Source organism: Saccopteryx bilineata, chromosome 2 (assembly GCF_036850765.1).
Source record: "Saccopteryx bilineata isolate mSacBil1 chromosome 2, mSacBil1_pri_phased_curated, whole genome shotgun sequence".
In the NCBI taxonomy this organism is placed as follows: Eukaryota; Metazoa; Chordata; class Mammalia; order Chiroptera; family Emballonuridae; genus Saccopteryx; species Saccopteryx bilineata.
The window spans coordinates 53312119-53333836 of NC_089491.1; the positions used below are offsets into that span (position 1 = coordinate 53312119).

Genomic DNA, 21718 nt, shown 5'->3' on the forward strand with positions numbered 1-21718 from the left:
ACAGGACCAAGCAAGCAGCATAGCCATGACCAGAGGAGAATAGACAACTTCAGAGTCTGAACCAAAGTACTTGCTTAAAAAAGATTAACACCCTCTAGAGAATCTTAACAAGACCCAGAGTCACACAACATAATATTCAGGACACAGTACAATACTTGACAGGCAAAGAATTAGAAAAATGTGACCAGTTTTTTTTAAAAGGATAAACAACAGATGCCAATTTCAAGAAGACACAACTGTTAAAATTATCAAAGATTCTAAAACAGGTGTTGAAAATGCTCCATAAAGAAAATGGACTGAAAAAAAAATAGTTTTACTCAGAAGAGAGATATAAACTATAAGAAATAAAACATGGAAATGTTAAAAGAGAAAAAGTCAATATCTGAAATAAAAAATTTAGTAAATGCGTTGAGTAAAGAGATGACAAAAGGAAGAATCCATGAACTTGAAGATGGATCAATAGAGATTCTCCAATCTAAAAAATAAGGAGAAAGATGATTTAAAAAATGAACAGAGCCTTCACCACCTGAACAGTATCAGAATGTGTAATATATGTGTGTTATGGGAGTTCCAGATATTATAAACAACTTTATTCCTTTAAGTTTGACAACTTAAACGGACAAATTGCTTCAAAGGCATAAACTACCAATGCTTATTCCAGAAGAAATAGATAACCTGAATATTCCTACATACATTGCAGAAACTGAATTCTTAGTTAAAAACCTTCTAACAATAAAACTTTAGTTATCTAGTTTCACGGGAGAATTCTACAAGATATTTAAGGAAGAATTAATGTGTTCTCTTTTAGAAAATAAGAGGTGAGAACACTTTCCAGTTCATTTTATAAGACTAGCATTACCCTCATACCAAAACCAGACAAGAGATGAAAGCCATAGGTCAATATCTCTCAGGACCATACACACAAAAATCCTCTAGAAAACATCAACAGAAATATCTAACAACTATTAAAAGGATATATAAAAGGAAAAAAAATAGATTGTCCTCTCTGATCTACTAGAATAAACTGAATAGATATAAATATTACTTTTTTGTCCTTATAATAAGCTACTTTTGACTTTTGTTTTTATCATTTTTGTTTTAATATTTAGTCTAAAATAGACTGATATTAGAGTTATTATTCCTGCATATTTTGAGTATTTCTAAGGCTTAATGAGTCTTTTGATCCTTGGAATTTAAAAAATAGTATTGCTATCCATATAAATAGCTCAATGTTTTAAATAAACTCTTTAAAATATGTTGGCTTGCCCTTTAGGTGAAAGGTGGTGGCCCTGGCTGATTGGCTCAGCAGTAGAGCATTGATCTGGCATGTGGAAGTCCTGGGTTTGATTCTCAGTCAGGGCACACAGGAGAGGCAAACATCTGCTTCTTCTCTCCTCCCCATTCTCTCTCTCTTTCTCTCTCTTCCCTTTCCATAGCCATGGCTGGGTTGATTTGAGCACATTGACCACTGGCGTGTGGCGCCTCCACCTCAGGTGCTAAAAATAGCTAAATTGTCAGCAGCCCCAGATGGATTTCAGTTGTGGCAGGGAGTCTGTGTCTATCTCCCCTACTCTCTCTCTCTCTCTCTCTCTCTTACACACACACACACACACACACACACACACAAATTAAATAGAAAAAAAGAGGTGGTAATTATCAGAATCACAAATGGCTTTATTACATGATTCTGTAATGCTTATTAACACTTGAAGACAATACTTACATTTTTATTGATATGATAGGTTTTTTGTAATTATTAAGTGAGAGGCAGGGAGGCAGAGACAGACTCCGACCAGGATTCACCCCTACCGGGATCCACCTGGCAAGCCTCCTACCAGAGGGTGCTCTGCCCATATGGGCTGCTGCTCCATTGCTCGGCAACTGAGCTATTTTAGAGCCTGAAGTGAGGCCATGGAGCCATTCTCAGTGCCCAGGGCCAACTTTGCTTGAACCATTTGAGCCATGGCTGTGGGAAGGAAAGTGAGAGAAAGAGAGATGAAGGAAAGGGGTGGAGAAGCAAATGGTCGCTTCTCCTGTGTGCCCTGGCCAGGAATTGCACCCAGGACTCCTGCACGCCAGGTCGACGCTCTACCACTGAGCCAACCGGCCAGGGCCATATGATAGAGGTTTTAAGTTGAGCTTATAAAACTGCAGCTTCAAGAGTGTGATTTTTTTCAATAATGTCTAATAGCATTCCAACCATAAGCTTTATATGTATTGTTGGATTACTGTGTTCCATTATTAAACAAACAACTGTAAAGTCTTGCAAGCAAAGGTGTTAACCTAGTATATTATATGTTTGCTACTTGCATTATTTTTACTTTGTCATTTAAAAAATATATTTCTCTTCCTGGTGTTGAGATTTACAAGTTCTTTATAAATTTTGATTATTAAATGCAGACTGGTGTAGCCACTGTGGAAAACAGTATGGAGATTCCTCAAAAAACTGAAAATTGAACTGCCTTTTGACCCAGCTATCCCACTTTTAGGAATATACCTCAAGAACACCATAGAACGGCTCCAAAAGGAGAAATGCACCCCCATGTTTGTGGCAGCATTGTTCACAATAGCAAAGATCTGGAAACAGCCCAAGTGTCTGTCAGAGGACGAGTGGATTAAAAAGCTTTGGTACATATATACTATGGAATACTACTCAGCCATAAGAAATGATGACATCGGATCATTTACAATAACATGGATGGACCTTGATAACATTATACGGAGTGAAATAAGTAAATCAGAAAAAAAACTAAGAACTATATGAATCCATACATAGAAGGGACATAAAAATGAGACTCAGAGACATGAACAAGAATGTGATGGCAACAGGGGTGGGGGAAGGGGGAGGGGGCGAAGAAGGAGAGAGGGGTTGGGGGAGGGGAGGGGCACAAGAAAACGAGATAGAAGGTGACAGAAGACAATTTAACTTTGGGGGAGGGGTACACAGCACAATCAAATGTCAAAATAATCTAGAGATGTTTTCTTTCAACATATGTACCCTGATTTATCAATGTCACTGCATTAAATTTAATAAATAAATAAAAAATATATATATTTCTCCTGTAGTCATAATCCCCATATATATTTACTAGAAAGCCCAGCGGTCATACGAAATGACCACTGTTCTAGATATTATAAATTGTAATTAAAATGATTTGTGCAAAGGTGTCTGCTAATTCAAACTGAATTACCCAGGGCAGGCGGCGAGGATGCCCCTTTGCTTAGTGCCCCATGGGGTTTCCCCCTTCTACTTGCTTAATTGCTTAAAGTAGAGTGCAATGAAGGAAACCACTGGGGTACATTTCTTAAGAGCCACCGCTAGCTCAATAAATAAAGGTGATTAGGAGGCATTCTTAAAAGAAATTACGTTAAGACGTAGTTTTTATGTAAAACAGATGATTGCCAATGCAAACAAATGTTCACCTTCCCCCTGACACGCTCAATTTGCGTTCAGCCTTAAATTGTTTCAAAAGCAGATGATTGCCAGTGCAAACAAATGTTCACCTTCCCCCTGACCCGCTCAATTTGCGTTCAGCCGTGGCAACTTCACCCCATTGGCTAGTACAGTTACTCAAGCAACCAATAAGCTATCAGCGACAAACAGACACTTAAGCCGCATATAATAAAGATTTACTTTTAGTTCTACATGTAAATGAATAACTGCTTGTTATCATATATTTTTTACCAAATTCTGTCTATTCTAGAGGATTAAAAATGTTTATTTCCTGGTTGGCTGATTTCATTGCTGCATGTTTTTTTAAAGTTTATATGTATTACTTGGCTTATTCAAGAGTGCCTGTGTCCTAATTTTATGCTTGTATTACATCTTAGCTGGTTAGTATTCTTAGTTACACGGACTTTCCCTCAGAACATTGTAAATAATGCTCTCCTATGACATTTATTAGTGCTGAAGTGCTTTTCATTTGGTTGTTTAGAATTTATAGTGAGGGATTTATTCAAGAATAGCGGCCAGTTCCTACAGTTCTTCAGCTCTTGCATTGCTTGCCTGTTGTCTTTACATTTGAACAAAGCTTGAGTGGGTGTAATATTCTTTTTTTATTGTTAAAATAAATATTGATTTTATTGGAGGGACATTAGTTAATAAAGTTATATGTTTCAGGGGTATTATTCTATAATAATAATCTGTATATTGTATTGTATGTTCACGACCCCAAGCAGGTTTAATATTCTTTTTTTTTTTCCATTCAGTAAGAGGAGGGGAGGCAAAGAGACAGACTCTTGCATGAACCCCAGGATCTGCCTGGATAGCCCACTAGAGGGCGATGCTCTGCCCATCTGGGGTGTTGATCCATTGCTCAACAAACGAGTTCTTCCTAGCACCTGAGGTGGAGACCATGGAGCCACCCTCAGTGCGTGGGGCCAACTTGCTCCAATAAAGCCATGACTGCAGAAGACAGAAGACGGATAGGGAGAGAGAGAGAGAGAGAGAGAGAGAGAGAGAGAGAGAGAGAGAGAGATAAGCAAGAGAGGAAAAGGTGGAGAAGCAGATGGATGCTTCTCCTGTGTGCCCTGACTGGGAATAGAACCTGTGACATCCATAGGCTGGGCTGACGCTCTATCACTGAGCCAACTGGCCAGGGTGGTTTAATATTCTTAAGTCTTACATTTTTTCCTCTCAGAAACTTTTAGGCATTATGCTAAGGAAAAAAAAATTTTTTTTAATGCTTAAAATATCATGATGAATAATAAAATGCTGATAATTTTCTTTAATAAAATCAGGAACAATATTTAAAAACACATTGTCAATATTATTCAATCTTGTTTTGGCATTCTGAAAAATTTCATGTGAAAATGAAACAAAAGCAGTGACTTAATCAATTTCTAGAAAAATGAAGAACAGTGACAAATGTCCACTATCACTATTTTTTTCTGAAGTGAGAAGCAGGGAGGCAGAGAGACAGACTCCTGCATGCTCTGTCCATCCGGGCCGTTGCTCTGTTGCAACTGGAGTCATTCTAGCACCTGAGGCGGAGGCATGGAGTCGTCCTCATTCCCCAGGCCAACTTTGCTCCAGTTGAGCCTTGGCTGCGGGAGGGGAAGAGAGAGACAGAGAGGAAGGAGAGGGAGAGGGGTGGAGAAGCAGATGGGCACTTCTCCTGTGTGCCCTGGCTGGGAATCAAACCTGGGACTTCTACACACTGGGCCAATGCTCTACCACTGAGCCAACCAGCCAGGGCCTCTACTATCACTTTTTTATGTGAAAAATTTTCTGGAGGGTCTAGCTAGTCCATAAGAAACTAAAATAATCAGTTAAACACTGAGAATAAAAAAGAAATTTATCCCTCTACAAAAATTTATTTTTGTACCTCAAAGACTCAAATAGATGTTTTATTTGGAATGGCTCTTAAATTTTATCCTTTGTTAGTTAATTAATTTAGTCATGTGTCCCTTGTGTGGCTGTAGAGCAGCCGTCTTGTAACCATGAAGTCGAAAGTCATATACTAAAGGTGGCCGAGCAGGAAGATTGAAGGCGCATGGTTCCTCAGGAGCATTGCACACTTATGTCAGCCTTGGAGTCCAGCAACTATCCCACTTCTTTTATGTAGCAGATAAATTCTTTCCTTCCTCAGGCCATTGTTAAATTTTCCATTAGTTATGGCCAAATTGAATCCATCAAATACAGACCTTTTCTACTCTGTTTACCTGTATTTCTAGAGCCTAGAAGAATGCTGATGCTAATAGGCAGTTAATAACTATATACTGAAAAAACAAATTTTCACATTCACTTGCCTGAGTTCAGTGAACCTTTTCGATGTTAGACTCAAGTATTTTTCTCTACTCAGGAAAATGTATATATTTTTAATGTTTTATTTATTTAATTTTTACATCCTTATGTCATCTTTTTTCACCTCATGGAGTAATTTATTTATGGGTCAGGGTTCTGATCTATCTTCCAAATCACTAGGTTTTCTTTCATGATTTTCATTTATATTCTCTATGTTGTGAGATATTTCTTCCAATGAATATTTCAAAGTCTATATATTTGATACTCAATAGTTACCAGACTTCTTTTTTTTTTTTTTATTAAAAAATCATCTACTGAATTTGTTTTTTAAAAGTCAGCTTTGGCCCTGGCGGGTTGGCTCAGTGGTAGAGCGTCGGCCTGGCATGCAGGAGTCCTGGGTTTGATTCCTGGCCAGGGCACACAGGAGAAGCACCCATCTGCTTCTCCACCCCTCCCCCTCTCCTTCCTCTCTGTCTCTCTCTTCCCCTCCCACAGCCAAGGCTCCATTGGAGCAAAGTTTGCCTGGGTGCTGAGGATGGCTCTGTGGCCTCTGCCTCAGGCGCTAGAATGGCTCTGATTGCAACAGAGCAACGGCCCAGATGGGCAGAGCATCGCCCCCTGGTGGGCATGCCGATGGATCCCGGTTGGGCGCATGCGGGAGTCTGTCTGACTGCATCTCCGTTTCCAACTTCAGAAAAATAAATAAATAAATAAAGTCAGCTTAAAAAAAAAAAGTCAGCTTTGTTTTTTGTCCAAATATGCATGTGTTTTAAACATAAAATACTTTTACAGGGCTCATAATAATACTCTCCACCCATTTTGCTCTATTCAGAGGCAACCACTTTCAACTGATTGTTTTGTTTTATAGCTCTATGACCTGAAATAACATGCTTTTATTGTTACTTCTCGGTTAGCTTTAGATATTATGTTTGACACTTCGCACAGAATCTGAAGGTTTTAACTCTCTTTTACAACCCCCACCATGTATATACACCCACATCGCCATATAGAAATATGACAACCTTGGTTAGTTCAATATTCAGGATTTATAGTATTATGACTATATAAATGCTGTTCACAGGTAAGTTATATAATATACTATGATTATTCTTTTCATGGGATGAATAATTTATTTTTATCACTTGTTTCATTTTTTATGTATTTACTAGTATTTTAAACCCAAACTCTCCCCAAATTTGTTTTTTTTTAAATTTTTTCTATTATTCATTTTAAAGAGGATAAAGTGAGTGAGAGAGAGAGAGAGAGAGAGAGAGAGAAGCGGGAAGGAACAGGAAGCATCAATTCCCATATGTGCCTTGACCAGGCAAGCCCAGGGTTTCAAACTGGCAACCTCAGTGTTCCAGGTCAAAGCTTTATCCACTGTGCCACCACAGGTCAGGCCAAATTTATAAATTGTTTTCAATATGTCCTAGGAGTTTTATCACTTACAACTCACTGAAGAAATGTTCCCCATCTTCTCCAGGCCTGCTCAATTCTGTCTAGTTATTTACTGGGCCTCTGCACAGCTTTCGTCCTGGGGGCTCGCCTTCTTCATTGCTTTCCTGTGGGTTCTCTGTATTCTTCCTTGTCCTGGTCAGTGAATATCAATCTTTCCTTATCTTGGTTTATTCCTTTGTTTTTATGGAGCCAAACCTTCAGTAGCTTCATAAGAAGGGGAAAACCAGGCCCTGGCCAGTTGGCTCAGCAGCAGCCCAGAGTGTGTAAGTCCTGGGTTCAATTCCCGACCAGAGCACACAGGAGAAGCACCTATATGCTTCTCCACTGTTGGGAGCTGATCAACAACTGCTGGCTGACAAGGTCACAGCAGGAGAAGATCCACAACTGCTGGCTGACAAGGTCACAGCAGGAGAAGATCCACAACTGCTGGCTGACAAGGTCACAGCAGAAGAAGATCAAAAACTGCTGATTGACAAAGTCACAGCAGAGAAGACCAATGGCTGCTGGTTGACAAAGTCACCGCAGTGAAGACCAATGGCTGTGGGTTGACAAAGTCACCGCAGAGGAAAGGCACAACGATACTTCCCCCTTTGACCTTTTGAATTAATCTGGCCTTATATCCCCCCTTTTCTGGGTGTGTGCTATCATTTATGGCACAGGGATAATAGTACTGTGCTTTCCCTGTAGATTCGTAGTAATTTCTTTGGAAATGAGACAGAGGGTGTGAGTTCCACAGAAAAGCCTGTAAACCCCTTTGCCTGGGCTCATAGACATAAGAGGCTGGCTATGATATCCCTCATAAAGGGTTAAGTTTGTAGGAGAATTTCTTCTTATTAATCATGTTAGAAAAAATAGATGGTGACTTATGAATAGGTAGGAAACAGTAACTATACACAGAGCACCTTTCAGCCTTCACTTAATTCATCACTTTACCTCCCTAGCCTTTTCATGTGGTAAAGTAGAGAAACTTTCCTTTCTTCTTGCATACCTGACCTGCAGGTGGTGGAACACTATGAGAAAAATAAAGTTAGAATTTAACCAGTGTATGAATATAGTAAATAAATAAAATTTGACTAACAATAGAATTTAAGGTAAGGTAGAGTTATTAATCAGTACTGACCTTTTAGAAGTTTGTACCAATATTGTTATTGCTATTCAAGTTATTGTATAACTGTACTTTGAATGACTTACCACCTGCTTTATAGCTTATAGAAATGAATTAACTGTTACCTAGAAATATGTAACCATAGTGAAACAAAAACAATGATTAATCAATGTATTCTGAATACCATGTGATTGTAACTTAGTGTGTGTGTATAAAAATAAAGCTAGACCAGCCATTGGCAGAGATGCCTGGCAGTAAATGCTAACGAGAGAATAAAGAGAAAGAAAAGAATTTGGCTCTCTCACTCGATTCGCGCCGACGCCGTCTCTTCCTATGGGACCCCTGGATTCCCCTGAGGCTGGACCCCGGCACTCCACCCCTCCCCCTCTCCTTCTGTCTCTCTCTTCTCCTCCTGCAGCCAAGGCTCTGTTGGAGCAAAGTTGTCCCGGGCATTGAGGATGGCTCTGTGGCCTCTGCCTCAGGTGCTAGAATGGGTCTGATTGCAGTGGAGCAATGCCTGGGCCGAGCATAACCCCCTGATGGGCTTGCTGGGTGGATCGTGGTTGGGCACATGTGGAAGTCTGTTTGCTCCCCTCCCTCCGTCCCGCCCTCCCCCCCTGTGCACTTCTCACTTAGGAAAAATAAATTTTAAAAAAAGGTGGAACGGGAAGACAAGATGGTGCTGGAGTAGGCAGACATACCAACATCAACATCTACCTCCCAGAACCAAAGTGGATTACAAACTAATTTTAAGAACTATCATCTGGAAAAACCAATTTTGGACTAAACTAAGAGGACTCTTCAACCAAGGAACACTGAAGAAGCCACACCAAGACTGCTTAGTGTATCCCAAGGTTCTCTTTACCATGCCACAGTCGCAGAGCTCCAGGGAAAAGCATCCTGGTCTCATCTCTCCAGGTAGAGGAGAACAGAGGCTCCATCTCCACACATGCTGCAGATGGCTTTTCCAGTCTACCTGAATCATTACCAGCTAGAAGCAGCGGTCATTGGGACTTGGACGTGAGCTGCAAAGTATAGAATTGTGACAACAATTCTAGTGCCATGTGGACTTTTCCTGGATGTGGACTTTTCCTGGACTCCTGCTCCTGGTGACAGCTCCTAACAGACTGAACTGGGTTGGGTTGCATTTTTCAGGGACTTGGCATGGTGTTGGGGCCAACTTGGACTTGGTGAACATGTTAAGGACACTACTCTTACGGATTCTTGCTGTATTGGCCAAGAGTTTGCTTAAAGGCTTTAATCACTGTAAAAAAAAAATAGAAGACTAGATAAAGAAGATGTGGCACATATACATTATGGTATACTAATCAGCCATAAGAAACGATGACATCGTATCACTTACAACAAAATGGTGGGATCTTGATAACATTATACGGAGTGAAATAAGTAAATCAGAAAAAAACAAGAACTGCAGGATTCCATACATTGGTGGGACATAAAAACGAGACTAAGAGACATGGACAAGAATGTGGTGGTTACAGGGGAGGGGGGAGGGAAGGAGGGAGAAGGGGAGGGGTACAAAGAAAACTAGATAGAAGGTGATGGAGGACAATCTCTCTTTGGGTGATGGGTATGCAACAGAACTGAATGACAAGATAACCTGGACATGTTTTCTTTGAATATATGTACCCTGATTTATTGATGTCACCTCATTAAAATAAAAATTTATTTATAAAAAAAGGGGGGGACATCTTTAACTTCACATTTCATAGTCTAGCTGAATTTGTCATTCTAGATTGGAAATAATTTTCCCTTAGCATTTTGAAGCACTAACCAATTGTTTTCTAGCTTCCAATATTGCTGTTGAGATATCCAATACTCTTCTGATTCTTCAGTTTTTGTATGACACTTTTCTCTTAAAAGCTTGTAGGAGCTTTTATCTGTTACCACTGTTACAGAATTTCTCAATAATTTGACTCTTTCCATCCGTAGTGTTGGGTGCTCAATAGGCTCATTTAACCTGAAAATTTAGAATCTTGTGTTCTAGGAAATGCTTTGGAATGTACATATTATTTGATAATACTCTTGACTCTGGCTTTTTTCTTCTCTATCTTAGACTTCTTGGGCTGGTTTAATAATTTTCTTAGTTGCCCCATCCTATTTTTTTACATTGTTGTGTTTTCTACATTCTGGAAGATTTTATTTTTATCAACTTTATCTTTCAATCATCCTATTAAATTTTGTATTTCTGCTACCACACTTTAATTTTTTTAACGAGCTTTTGTTTGTTCTCAGAATATTCCCTTTAAAATAACAATCCTATTCTTGCCTGAATTGTGGTGGCACAGAGGACAAAGTGTTGACTTGGAATGCTGAGGTCACTGGTTCGAGACCCTGGGCTTACCTGGTCAAGGCACATATGAGAAGTAACTAGGAGTTGATGCTTCCCTCCCCTACCCTCAGCCTTTCTCTCTCTCTCTCCTCTCTCTAAAATCAATAAGTAAACAATAAAGTAACAATCCTATTCTTGTTCATGGATACAAAATGTTCTTAATTCCCTAAGGATAGAAATGATTTTTTTGAAAAAATTTTCTTACTTTGTCTTGTTTACTCCTACTAAATATATTTTTAAAATAATCAGTAGCTTTTGGCTATTTGTTCATAATTAAGGTTTACATACAAAAAGCTAGCTAGATGTTCTCTGTACATGTGGGAGGCTTTTCAACTGGAGCCTTCATTATAGAGTCGTAGGCCTTATTTTGGGGAACTCTTAATATCAGTACTTTAAAGTCTTTTCTTTTAACTAATCAGAGTTCCCAGAGATGAATCCTCTACCTCTTCTTTGAAGGGGAAACCCTGACTAACTGATCATCAAATAAAGAGAAGACTGGTGGTTTATACCTTTATTACATAAAATTTCAGTTAATTTCTCTACTCTCACTCTCAATTGTGCTTAGTGTTTTCTAGTGTAATGACCTTTATAAATTTAATTTAATTTAATTTTTTTAAAGCAAAAGGAGGGGAGCCTGACCAGGTGGTGGCGCAGTGGGATGCGTCAGACTGGGATGCGGAAGACCCAGGTTTGAGACCCCGAGGTCACCAGCTTGAGTGCAGGGTCATCTGGTTTGAACAAAGCTCACCAGCTTGGACCCAAGGTCATTGGCTCGAGCAAGGGGTTACTCGGTCTGCTGAAAGCCCACGGTCAAGGCACATATGAGAAAGCAATCAATGAACAACTAAGGTGTCGCAATGTACAACGAAAAACTAATGATTGATGCTTCTCATCTCTCAGTTCCTGTCTGTCTGTCCCTGTCTATCCCTCACTCTGACTCTCTCTCTGTCTCTGTAAAAAATAAAATAAAATAAAAATTAAAAAAAAGAGTTTTAAAGCAAGAGGAGGGGAGATAGTTAAGACAGACTCCCACACACACTTCAATTGGGATCCATCTGGCAACCTCTGTCTAGGGCCAATGCTTGAATCAACTGAGCTATTTTTAGTTCCTGAGGATGACACACTTGGACCAGCCAAGTTATCCTCAGAGCCCAGGGCCAACAGTAGACCCAATCCATCCACTGGCTGTGAGAGGGGAAGAGAAAAAGAAGGGGGAGAGGGAGAGGAAGAGAAGTAGATGGTTGCTTCTCCTGTGTGCCCTGACCGGGAATTGAATCTGGTATGTCCATACACTTTGCCAATGCTCTATCCACTGAGCCAACCAGCCACAGCTGACCATTTTTTTAAAGGAAATAATTTTATTGAAATGTAACATACATACAGGAAGTGCACACTCAAGAGTATATATAACTCAGTGAATTCTTACACAGTGAGCACACCTGTGTAAGTACCACCAGACCAAAGTACAAAATACAATCAGCTCCTCTGATATGCAGTTTATGCACCTCCGCAGTCATTCCCCTCCCACCACTAAGGTACTATTATTATTCTGACTTCTATCACTTGAGATTAGTTTTTCCTATTGTCACACATACACAATTTCCTTTACTTTTGGCTTCTTTTACTCAACGGCATATCACTGAGATTTATTCATACTATTTCATGTAGCTGTTCATTTTCATGACTTCACAGAATTCCACTGTATGAATTTACTACAATTTATCCATTTTACTATTGAAGGACAATGGAGTTAGAATCAAAGGATTGTAGTTCTATATTTTAAATTTTTTTTTTTTATTTATTCATTTTAGAGAGGAGAGGGAGAGACAGAGAGAGAGAGAGAAGGGGGAGGAGCTAGAAGCATCAACTCCCATATGTGCCTTGACCAGGCAAGCCCAGGGTTTTGAACTGGCCACCTCAGCATTTCCAGGTCGACGCTTTATCCACTGCGCCACCAGAGGTCAGGCATAGTTCTATATTTTAAACACGGTGGTTTTTTCAAACTTTATCGAGGAATAATTGACAAATATAACTTTATATATTTAATGTGAATAATATAATTATTTGATATACATAAACATTTGTAAAATAAGTACCAAGATCAAATTAATTAACACATCTATCACCTCACATAGTTAGCATAGGTAACTGTGTGTGTGTGTGTGTGTGTGTGTGTGTAGTGAGAATGCTTAAGCAACTTTCAAGATGAAATATTGATGAAATATTGTATTATTATATAGTTAACCTAGGTAACATAGTTAACGTATTTGATTTGACTGTGTTAAAGTAATGCTGCTTTCAGGCACTTGTATTTTCTTATCACTTACGTCCAATTATCTTGTAATACTGAAACAGTATAGGAACTTGGGTCCAGAGAATAGAAAATACTGGGTAGCCAGGGAGCCAAGTTAAGACCAGGTGGTCAGAAGGAACTCAGGCAAGAATGTCACCACCCTTCCACTCACTGCTCAGAAATGCAGAGGTATCTATTTTATCTCCCTTCTGTGTGCCAATATTGAAACTACTGGCCCAGATGTGTGCCAGCACCTGAGCCAGTTCAGAGAACTTTCCTTTCCTCTGTGCTGTCTGGAAATTTCTATGGGGTTTCTTCTTCTGTTCTAACTCGGAAAACCCAAGAGTCCCAAGTAGGAACAACACCATGGAAACGGATATTATTAACCATCTGATTCAGTTGAATATGCACCATAATTGTCTGTTCATGTGTGTTTATTATGCTATAATGATAGGAACCTCATAATGTTTATAATTTAAATAAAACGGAGGTAGTGACATTGTATATTACTCAAAATAGTTAATATTAGACTTTGCCATATTATGGAGATAATAAAATCCTTCCTTGAAAGTTTCAATCCATTTCTAGAGTCCATTTCATGAGCCTAACCTAAAGACCACTTATTTCACATACTTCTCTGGAGTGGTAGTTCTTGCCTTTTTCTGTGTGTGTTCTGGTCCTATTCAGTTAAGAATCTGATGAACCATAATAGCATTTTCTCCAGAAAGCACACAGGTGTAAATTTTACATACAATTTAGAATGTTCAGAGACCCATGCTTTCCTTAAAATTAGGTTAAGAACCTCAGTTCTGGGAGATTTGTGGGGTATTTTTTTGCTTTTTTCATATGCTTGTGGACACCATCCTTTTTTTTTTTTTTAATTTTATTTATTTTTTATTTTATTTATTCATTTTTTTTTTTTAGAGAGGAGAGAGAGAGAGAGAAAGAGAGAGACAGAGAGAAAGAAGGGGGAGGAGCTGGAAGCATCAACTCCCATATGTGCCTTGACCAGGCAAGCCCAGGGTTTTGAACCGGCGACCTCAGCATTTCCAGGTCGACGCTTTATCCACTGCGCCACTACAGGTCAGACGACACCATCCTTTTGTATAACTTAATAATTATTGCAAATGATTATTCAGAGCCTACTATGTGCCAGGTCCTGTTATCATGATAGACAATGAAGGTGACTTAAAACTTGTGTGTGCATGTATGTGTGTGGGGGGGTGACATCCTTCTCCAACTTTCTAGTAATTTGTTGGAGCCCAACAAAAGGAAGTGAAGGTATGGTACTTAAAACTCTAACATGCTAACCATTGTTCCACTAGCAAAGAGTATTTGAAACTCAGAGAGCCTGTTAAATTTCAGAGACAAAAGCAATATGTGGGTGCACTGCAGAGGGAGAACCCAGTTGAATTTATTTAGAATAATTTTATAGCATTGAAACAGTTCAAACTTGCTTTCATTAGTGATGGTAAGGGAGGGGGTTGCAACTGATTTTCTAAAACAAATTTGGCAATTCTAGTAAATACTTCAGAAGGATAAGAACTCTAAGTCATCACACTACTTCTAAGTCAGCAATATAAGGGCTATGAGGAAAGTGAAGTTTATAGCATAATAAACACAACTGACAACTAGCTCTTAAGCTTTTCAGCACTGTATTTGAGAGCCAGTTTTCATTTTCCTCAACCATTCGATAGGAAATGCACAATACGTCCTGTTGGTGGAGTGGAATTCCACCTAAGAAAGCCATGCCTTTGCAACACCACTGCAGGCTCTTGTTTACAAGACACTGCACAGAAGTTTACCCAAATAGATCTCTGCCATTTCTCTCTCATATCTGGGTGAGATTTTTTTTTTCACTTCTAGAAGCATTTATGAAGAAAGGATCATGTAGTAGTTGCTATTCATAACAATCATTTAAAGAAAAAAATAATCCTTTGATGACTTTCTAGTGCCTCTAAGTTCTATGCATCTATTTATGAGTTTTTTCTTATTTTCCATGTTTCTGGTTTCAAAAAGAGTGAGACCTGGCAGGTGAAAAAGACACTGGAGTTTTTGCATGACCTGTAGTGGGGCAGTAGATAGAGCGTCCAACAGGAACGCTGAGGTCCCTGGTTCGAAACCCCAAGGTCGCCAGCTTGAGCATGGGGTCTCCAGCTTGAGCACAGGGTCACAAGCTTGAGTAAGGAGCCACTCGCTCGGCTTGAGCCTCACACCCCGGTCAAGGCACATATGAGAAGCAATCAATGAACAACTAAAGTGAAGAAACTGCAAGTTGATGCTTGTCATCTCTCTCCTCCCTCTCTCTCTCCCTTCTTGTCTCTGTAAGAAAAAAAAAAGACGCTGGAGTTTTTAGATTCAAGCATGTTTGGGAAGCGATCAAGGGTAAGGGAAACCAGAGATACTGATAATGTTACTTACAAAACTTTGGAATTTTAAGAAAAAGGGTCTGAGTGATAAGGTGAGGCACAGAAATGAAAAGTAAAAATAAAACCTTTTATAACAATAGTTCAGTAAAAATAACCACTAGCAAAATTGGCAGAGGTTCTGAATACTTACTTAAAATAACCTCACTGAAATTGAATTCAGCATGCTAAGCCCCGGCTCAGGAGGACGGTGTACTTACAACACACGTGCCCAGGATTGATAAGGTTCCCCCAGCTGATTTCCTGCAGCTGGAGAGCTCTAGCAAATGATGACAACAGGCGTGTTAATCATTTCCCGACCAGGCAATCTTAGTCACAAGTTCGTGCTAAAAGTGAAATCACCCCCTCTGATTTAAAATCAGCTAGAAACCTCTTGACTCAGTTTATGTTGCAGTTTCTCCCTTTTAGGTTAAACACATAAAAATCTATTTGGCAATTTTTTTTTTCGGCATTATTTCCATTAGTTACTCACACAAGCTGGGGTTTATCTGATTGTGTGGTGGAAACTTCAGGATAAAATTCAATGGCCTAAGGCTGAGTGGAGTTTACCCTGGCCGTGGTTATAAAAAGGGTAAGTGAATGAAACATTTTGTGGTTCTTGTGTTTATTTTCTCTTATGCTAGATTTTAAACACTGTAAAATGCAAAAGGCATAATCTTGCAATTACACTTAACCATTTAGATCTGCTTGATGATTATTTTTAAATAATCACAGGCCGAAATCAAGCTATTAAAACCACAATTCGGCAAGCATGCCAAACAAAATTGGTGCCGTTTCCTCTTAAAATATTTTTATAAATTAAACAGCTTGTTTACTTAATTAATCTGTTTTTGATTTTTTTTCATTGATAGAAGATTGAACTGTTCACTAGACTGGAGACATAAATAATTTTGATTATTGGAAATAGCCAAGGTAGGAACTGATGGGACATCTGGAGTTAAATTTCAAATGTCAAATAATTCTGGTTCTAATGGAAATATTGTTTTATGGTTGTGTGTTTCTATTCAACAAGATGAATATTTCTTGGTTCTTGAAATCCATTTGAAATAGTCATAAAAGTTTTAGAAATAAAATCATTATTAATATTTTAAACAATAGCTTTCTGAAAAGGAAATGAAAGTAAAAAGGAAGTATACCAGAAGGACTTTCATTAGAAGAGTACTGATTGTGTTCTTGCCATTTTAATTGTGATGAGCTATTATGTCAAGAAAAATACAGATTCCTCTTCTTGGAGCCTAGAAAGAGACCTGGGCACATAGAAGGCTTTGTGGAAATAGCTATTGATTATTTATTTTCTGTGTCCATGAGGTTTTTTCTTTTGTCCCTTTTTGCTCTATCCCTCCACCTCCCTCACTCCCACCCCCATAGCTATTGATTATTTATCTTTTTTTTTAGTCTGCATTTATATTAATGGATTTTAGAAGAAATTTAAGTCATTTGTGTAAGATCTTCTTAGATACTCAATAAGTCAATAATAAATCAAAAAGGAAGTAGACAATAGGGTTTTCACCTGAAAAGACTAATTCACATCTTTTCCACTATAGATCAAACCATTCCATTTTGGAGAACTTTAATGAACACTGACTGTCTCTGAGTGTTTGAAAAATTATAGAAATGACATATATTTTTTTACAACAACATTGCTCATCATTGTGAAAACCTGGGAACAACTAAATGTTAATGAACAGGATAGTGGTTAAATGCAATGATGACATATCTCATAAAAAATAGAATGAGGTGAATCTACATTTATTAACATGAAACCAGTTCAACTTATATTAAGTTTTTTAAAAAATTTCAAAGAACAATAAGTATTTACAACATATGCTATTTTCACAATAGTAAATATAGCATATACTTATTTTTTTGTGAAAACAAATAAATACCAATATCTCCATTTACACTGTCTATAAGAATATTTACCAAACCATTTAGAATGGCCACTTTAAGGGACTAAATGAGAAAATTTACTTTTTACCTTATAGACACTGGAATGTAACTGATAGGGACATTGTCTTATTTACTGCTAAAACCTCAATGTATATAATAGTGCCTGGCACATAGCAGGCGTGCAATAAATAGTGTTAAAGGAATGAATGAAGTGATTTCTGTCACCTTTAATTTTTTTAATTAGCATGATTAATTTGTAAACATAAAACACAAAATATCTTAATTTTTGAATTTAAAAAATGGTTTAGAACGACTTTCAAAGCTGCTACTCTCACTTGCTTTCATTTTACCTCTACTTCTTTCCCAGTTTTTCAACACTTTCCTCCTTTTCCCAGCTAATTTTGATTCAAAGGAAAATGGAAATACCATGCTGCCTGTGCTCACTTAAGATTTTCCGCCTACGGCAGAAATTCTGGGTTTGGTGTCCATCCTCAGGAATTCATGCATCTAACCTCCCAGATTGCCGCTTGTCTCTTTGTTTGTGTGCATGTCATCATTCCAATTTGATGGCAAACTTAGTGACTATAGACCCCAGCTTTTGATCCTTTCTGTCCTTAACACCTTGCATGGGTCTTACAAACATTAGGGAGGCGGTTTTGTTTTGGGTATCAATATGGCCAGTAGTCGCAGCCATTCGTCATGTCATGGCCATTCGCATGCAGGTTCTCAATGGATTCGGTTAGACAGTAAAGAAACAGCGGAGCCAAAAAATGGTGGACCATTCCTTTATTCAAGTCTCGCAACAGCCGATGAGCAAACACACAGGGCTCCCAAAGCCCTGACACGTTCTCTGGTTCCACAACCAGGAGAATCTTCTCTGGTTTCTCCTAAAATCAAAGGCCCCACAGTCTCAGCGGAGCTCACAAAAGCCCTTCACCTCTGGTTCCCCATAAGCCCACCTTCTCCTTTCTCTTCCCTAAACTGGCTTCTTCTTCAGCACCCTGCATTCTCACTGCTCTCTCACTCTTCAAAACTTTCTGGTGTGAAAAACCTTTCCTCCAGCAAACATTAGCAAGACAATGGCCCTTCCCAAGCAGGAAGGTAATTTGCAATTTCACAGACCACATATACCTGGTGCTGCCTAGCCTCGAATGCAAATTATAAGTGAGCAAACATGAAAATCACATTTTACAAATTTGTTTGACCAACAGTATCTCTCTTCCTTGTTCAGGCATTTTATACAATAAACACACATTTGTTGCATGAATGACTGGGGCTTGACTGGTACATAGTCCCCGTATATGGATGATTGGATTTGATTCTGAGGGAGATGAGCGGAGGCTGTATCAGTTTGGGATTCTTCTGGTGGACTGTTGGGCAGATAAAATGTATTATGCTCACTTTGTTAAAGAGGCCGTTGCCCAGGTGATATTAATGTGTGTTGAGAATCCTTGTAGCCTGGGGCTTGGTTTTGGGATTAAGCCTTTCCCACCCATTTTGATGTGGGGCGGTACAGTCCAATCATGCCTCAGAAGTGTCTTTGTATTAGAGACCTCCCTATTATGTATATTGGATTAAGGGTTTGGATTTCTACACTATAAAATGGGGGCAAAACGAGAGCTTGGCGCTTGGTTCCTGAGGTTAGCATGAGAGAGCAGAGAGAATAGAGCCAGCAGCGGGAGGAGGCCAAGTGGAGGAGGCCAAGTGGAGGAGGCCAGGAAAAGCAGCCAAGATGGCGGAGTGCTGAGTGAGATGCCAGTTTGTACAGAGTTTGTATCTGGGATAAGGAAGGAGATGGGGAACTGAGGAGAATAAGGCTGGTGAGCTAGAAACCTTTGATTCTAGGAAACTCGGATAAGTCAGTGGCTTTGTGAGCACTGAATGTGATTGGGTTTTGGAGCCCAGTGTGTATTTTTACTTGCCCGCCGGGTGCAAGCTAGGATTAAAGACTATGGCCCACCAGTTTGTGGCTCCGTTGTTTCTTTACCGACTGTCCGAATCCAATGCGAACCTGCATGGGCCGGGCTGCTCTGATGGTGGCCCTGGCCATGGATACTGGCTTTACATGGACAGTGACAGAACACCTGACAAAAATTGGCAAAGGCAGAAGCAAAGGTAATTTAACTGTTCATTCAGCAGTTTAATGGTCCACCTGGCTTGAGACAGCATTAGTCACTGTGGCTCAAAATGATCTTTCCCTCTCTTGTCGCTGTGTTATTCTCTATGTTTTCAGATAGACTTTCTCTTTGAGGTTGTTTTAAAAAAAATTTATTTCTCGACCATTTTCTTTGCCATTGTAAAATAGCTTCCAGAATCCCCCAGGAACCATAGTCTTTTAGATTCCAATCCAAAATGTCTTTTGGAAATTCTAGAAATCTGAATCATGACACTCATGCTGAGTGGACCACACTAACTGCAGCCAGGAGAGTGTGTGAACTGGTTTCAGGAGCTTCTAGTGCCTGGCAGAGGTCACCAGCAGGCCAAGTGGACTGAGATTGGGGGAGAAGTGGGCCCCCAAATAAAAATCAAGGCCGTTGCCATAAGAAAGGGAAATGGATGCCAGAGAGTTAAAGAACAAATGCCAAATGCAAAAGAAGATGATTGTTTCATTCTCTTTTTCCCCCCTCCTTAACATAAATATATCCAAATATGGGTAAAAAATAGAACTCAATCAACTCTAGTTCTATAAGGATGTGCATATAGGAGTCAGATGGAAAGATGGAAGAAAGGGTTTCTGAATTGATTAGAGCCAGAGTCCTAGTCTAGAGCAATGTTGGGCAGATAAAATGTATTATGCTCACTTTGTTAAAGATTACGCTGCCCACGAGGAGGCCATCACCCAGGTGATATTAATGTGTGTTGAGAATCCTTGTAGCCTGGGGCTTGGTTTTGGGATTAAGCCTTTCCCACCCTTTTTGATGTGGGGCGGTACAATCCAATCATGCCTCAGAGAAGTGACTTTGTATTAGGGACTTCCCTACTTTGTATATTGGATTAGAGGTTGTGAAGCTACAATATAAAATGGGAGCAGAACAGAGTTTGTGCTTTTGGTTCCTGAGGTTAGCATGAGAGAACAGAGAGAGTAGAGCCAGCAGCGGAAGGAGGCCACGTGGAGGAGGCCAGGAGAAGCAGCCAAGATGGCGGAGTGCTGAGTGAGATGCCAGTTTGTACAGAGTTTGTATCTGGGATAAGGAAGGAGATGGGGAACTGAGGAGAATAAGGCTGGTGAGCTAGAAACCTTTGATTCTAGGAAACTCGGATAAGTCAGTGGCTTTGTGAGCACTGAATGTGACTGGGTTTTGGAGCCCAGTGTGTATTTTTACTTGCCTGCCGGGTGCAAGCTAGGATTAAAGACTATGGCCCATCAGTTTTTGGTTCTGCTGTTTCTTTACCGACTGTCCGAATCCAATGCGAACCTGCATGGGTCGGATGGCTGTGATGGTGGCCCTGGCCGTGGCTTCTGGCTTTACAAGCAATGACTCTCAAATTTACTCCATCTTAAATTAGCTGAGAGTAATTCTGATGCCCAGGTCACTATTTATAATTCTTATATCAAAATAAAAGGAAAACAAACTTATACCAGAATATCTAATGTTGGGATACAAGCATCAGTACTTTTAGGGGCCTGGGTATATTGTATTATAACCAAGTTTGAGAACCAGTGGTCAAGAAAGATATCAGGGAGGATCTGGACTAGTTTTAAGGTGTTAAGCCTAATCTGGAGGGACCCAAAACATTGAAGACACAAACAAAGTCCGTCGATTACACACCAAAGCTTTATTGTCTAGCTTGGCCAAGCAGCAGCATCTCCAACAGTGGTCTGAGGGAGAGCACGCCGGCCCTTTGTTCTACTTAGTTTTTATAGTTTTGTAAGTGGGAAGTACAGAAGCAAAAATTGTAATTAGGAGCCCCTTACCACTATTGGTTATAGTCATATGTCCTTTAACATGATAGGACCACGTTCAATTTGCAAGCCATACATTATTTTGGAGATAACAAAATTTACAAGTCAACACAATGGCAGAAAGATATCTTTTTACATATTAAAAGGCATTCCAATATTATCTAGTGTTCATCTGCTATTTCTCTGTCCAGAGTCACACATGTTAACTACACGCATTTACATAGGAGAGGTAGTTTCTGTGGGGACAAATACCCTCAAATGGTTCATTGCTATAAGAAAAGGTTTATTTTGGCTTTTCTCTCCCTGCACCTGGCTAACCATTCACCCCTTTCCTCACAGGTGTGGTGGAATGTCTGGGGATCCATGTTTTCCTCCCCTTTGCATTTACAATACAATGCCAAGGGCCATCCTGGTTATGCCAATCACACAGTACAGAGACTATTCTCACAATTTCTCTGCACACCTTAACCCAAATTAATAAAATGTTCTCCAAGCCTCTTAAAATATTAATATTAATTCTGTAATTTTTGGTACCTTACAACA

General features: G+C 39.4%; 1 protein-coding gene across 4 annotated transcripts in view; it reads left to right on the forward strand.

Moving 5' to 3' along the window:
• The first annotated feature begins 15759 nt into the window (after nucleotides 1-15759).
• TRPM6 (transient receptor potential cation channel subfamily M member 6) overlaps nucleotides 15760-21718 on the forward strand; it is a 201118-nt gene continuing 195159 nt past the window's right edge. For all 4 annotated transcript variants that reach the window (XM_066257076.1, XM_066257078.1, XM_066257077.1 and 1 more), the window contains exon 1: nucleotides 15760-15952. The gene's annotated coding sequence lies outside the window, so the exon portion shown is untranslated. The remainder of the gene's footprint in view (nucleotides 15953-21718) is intronic.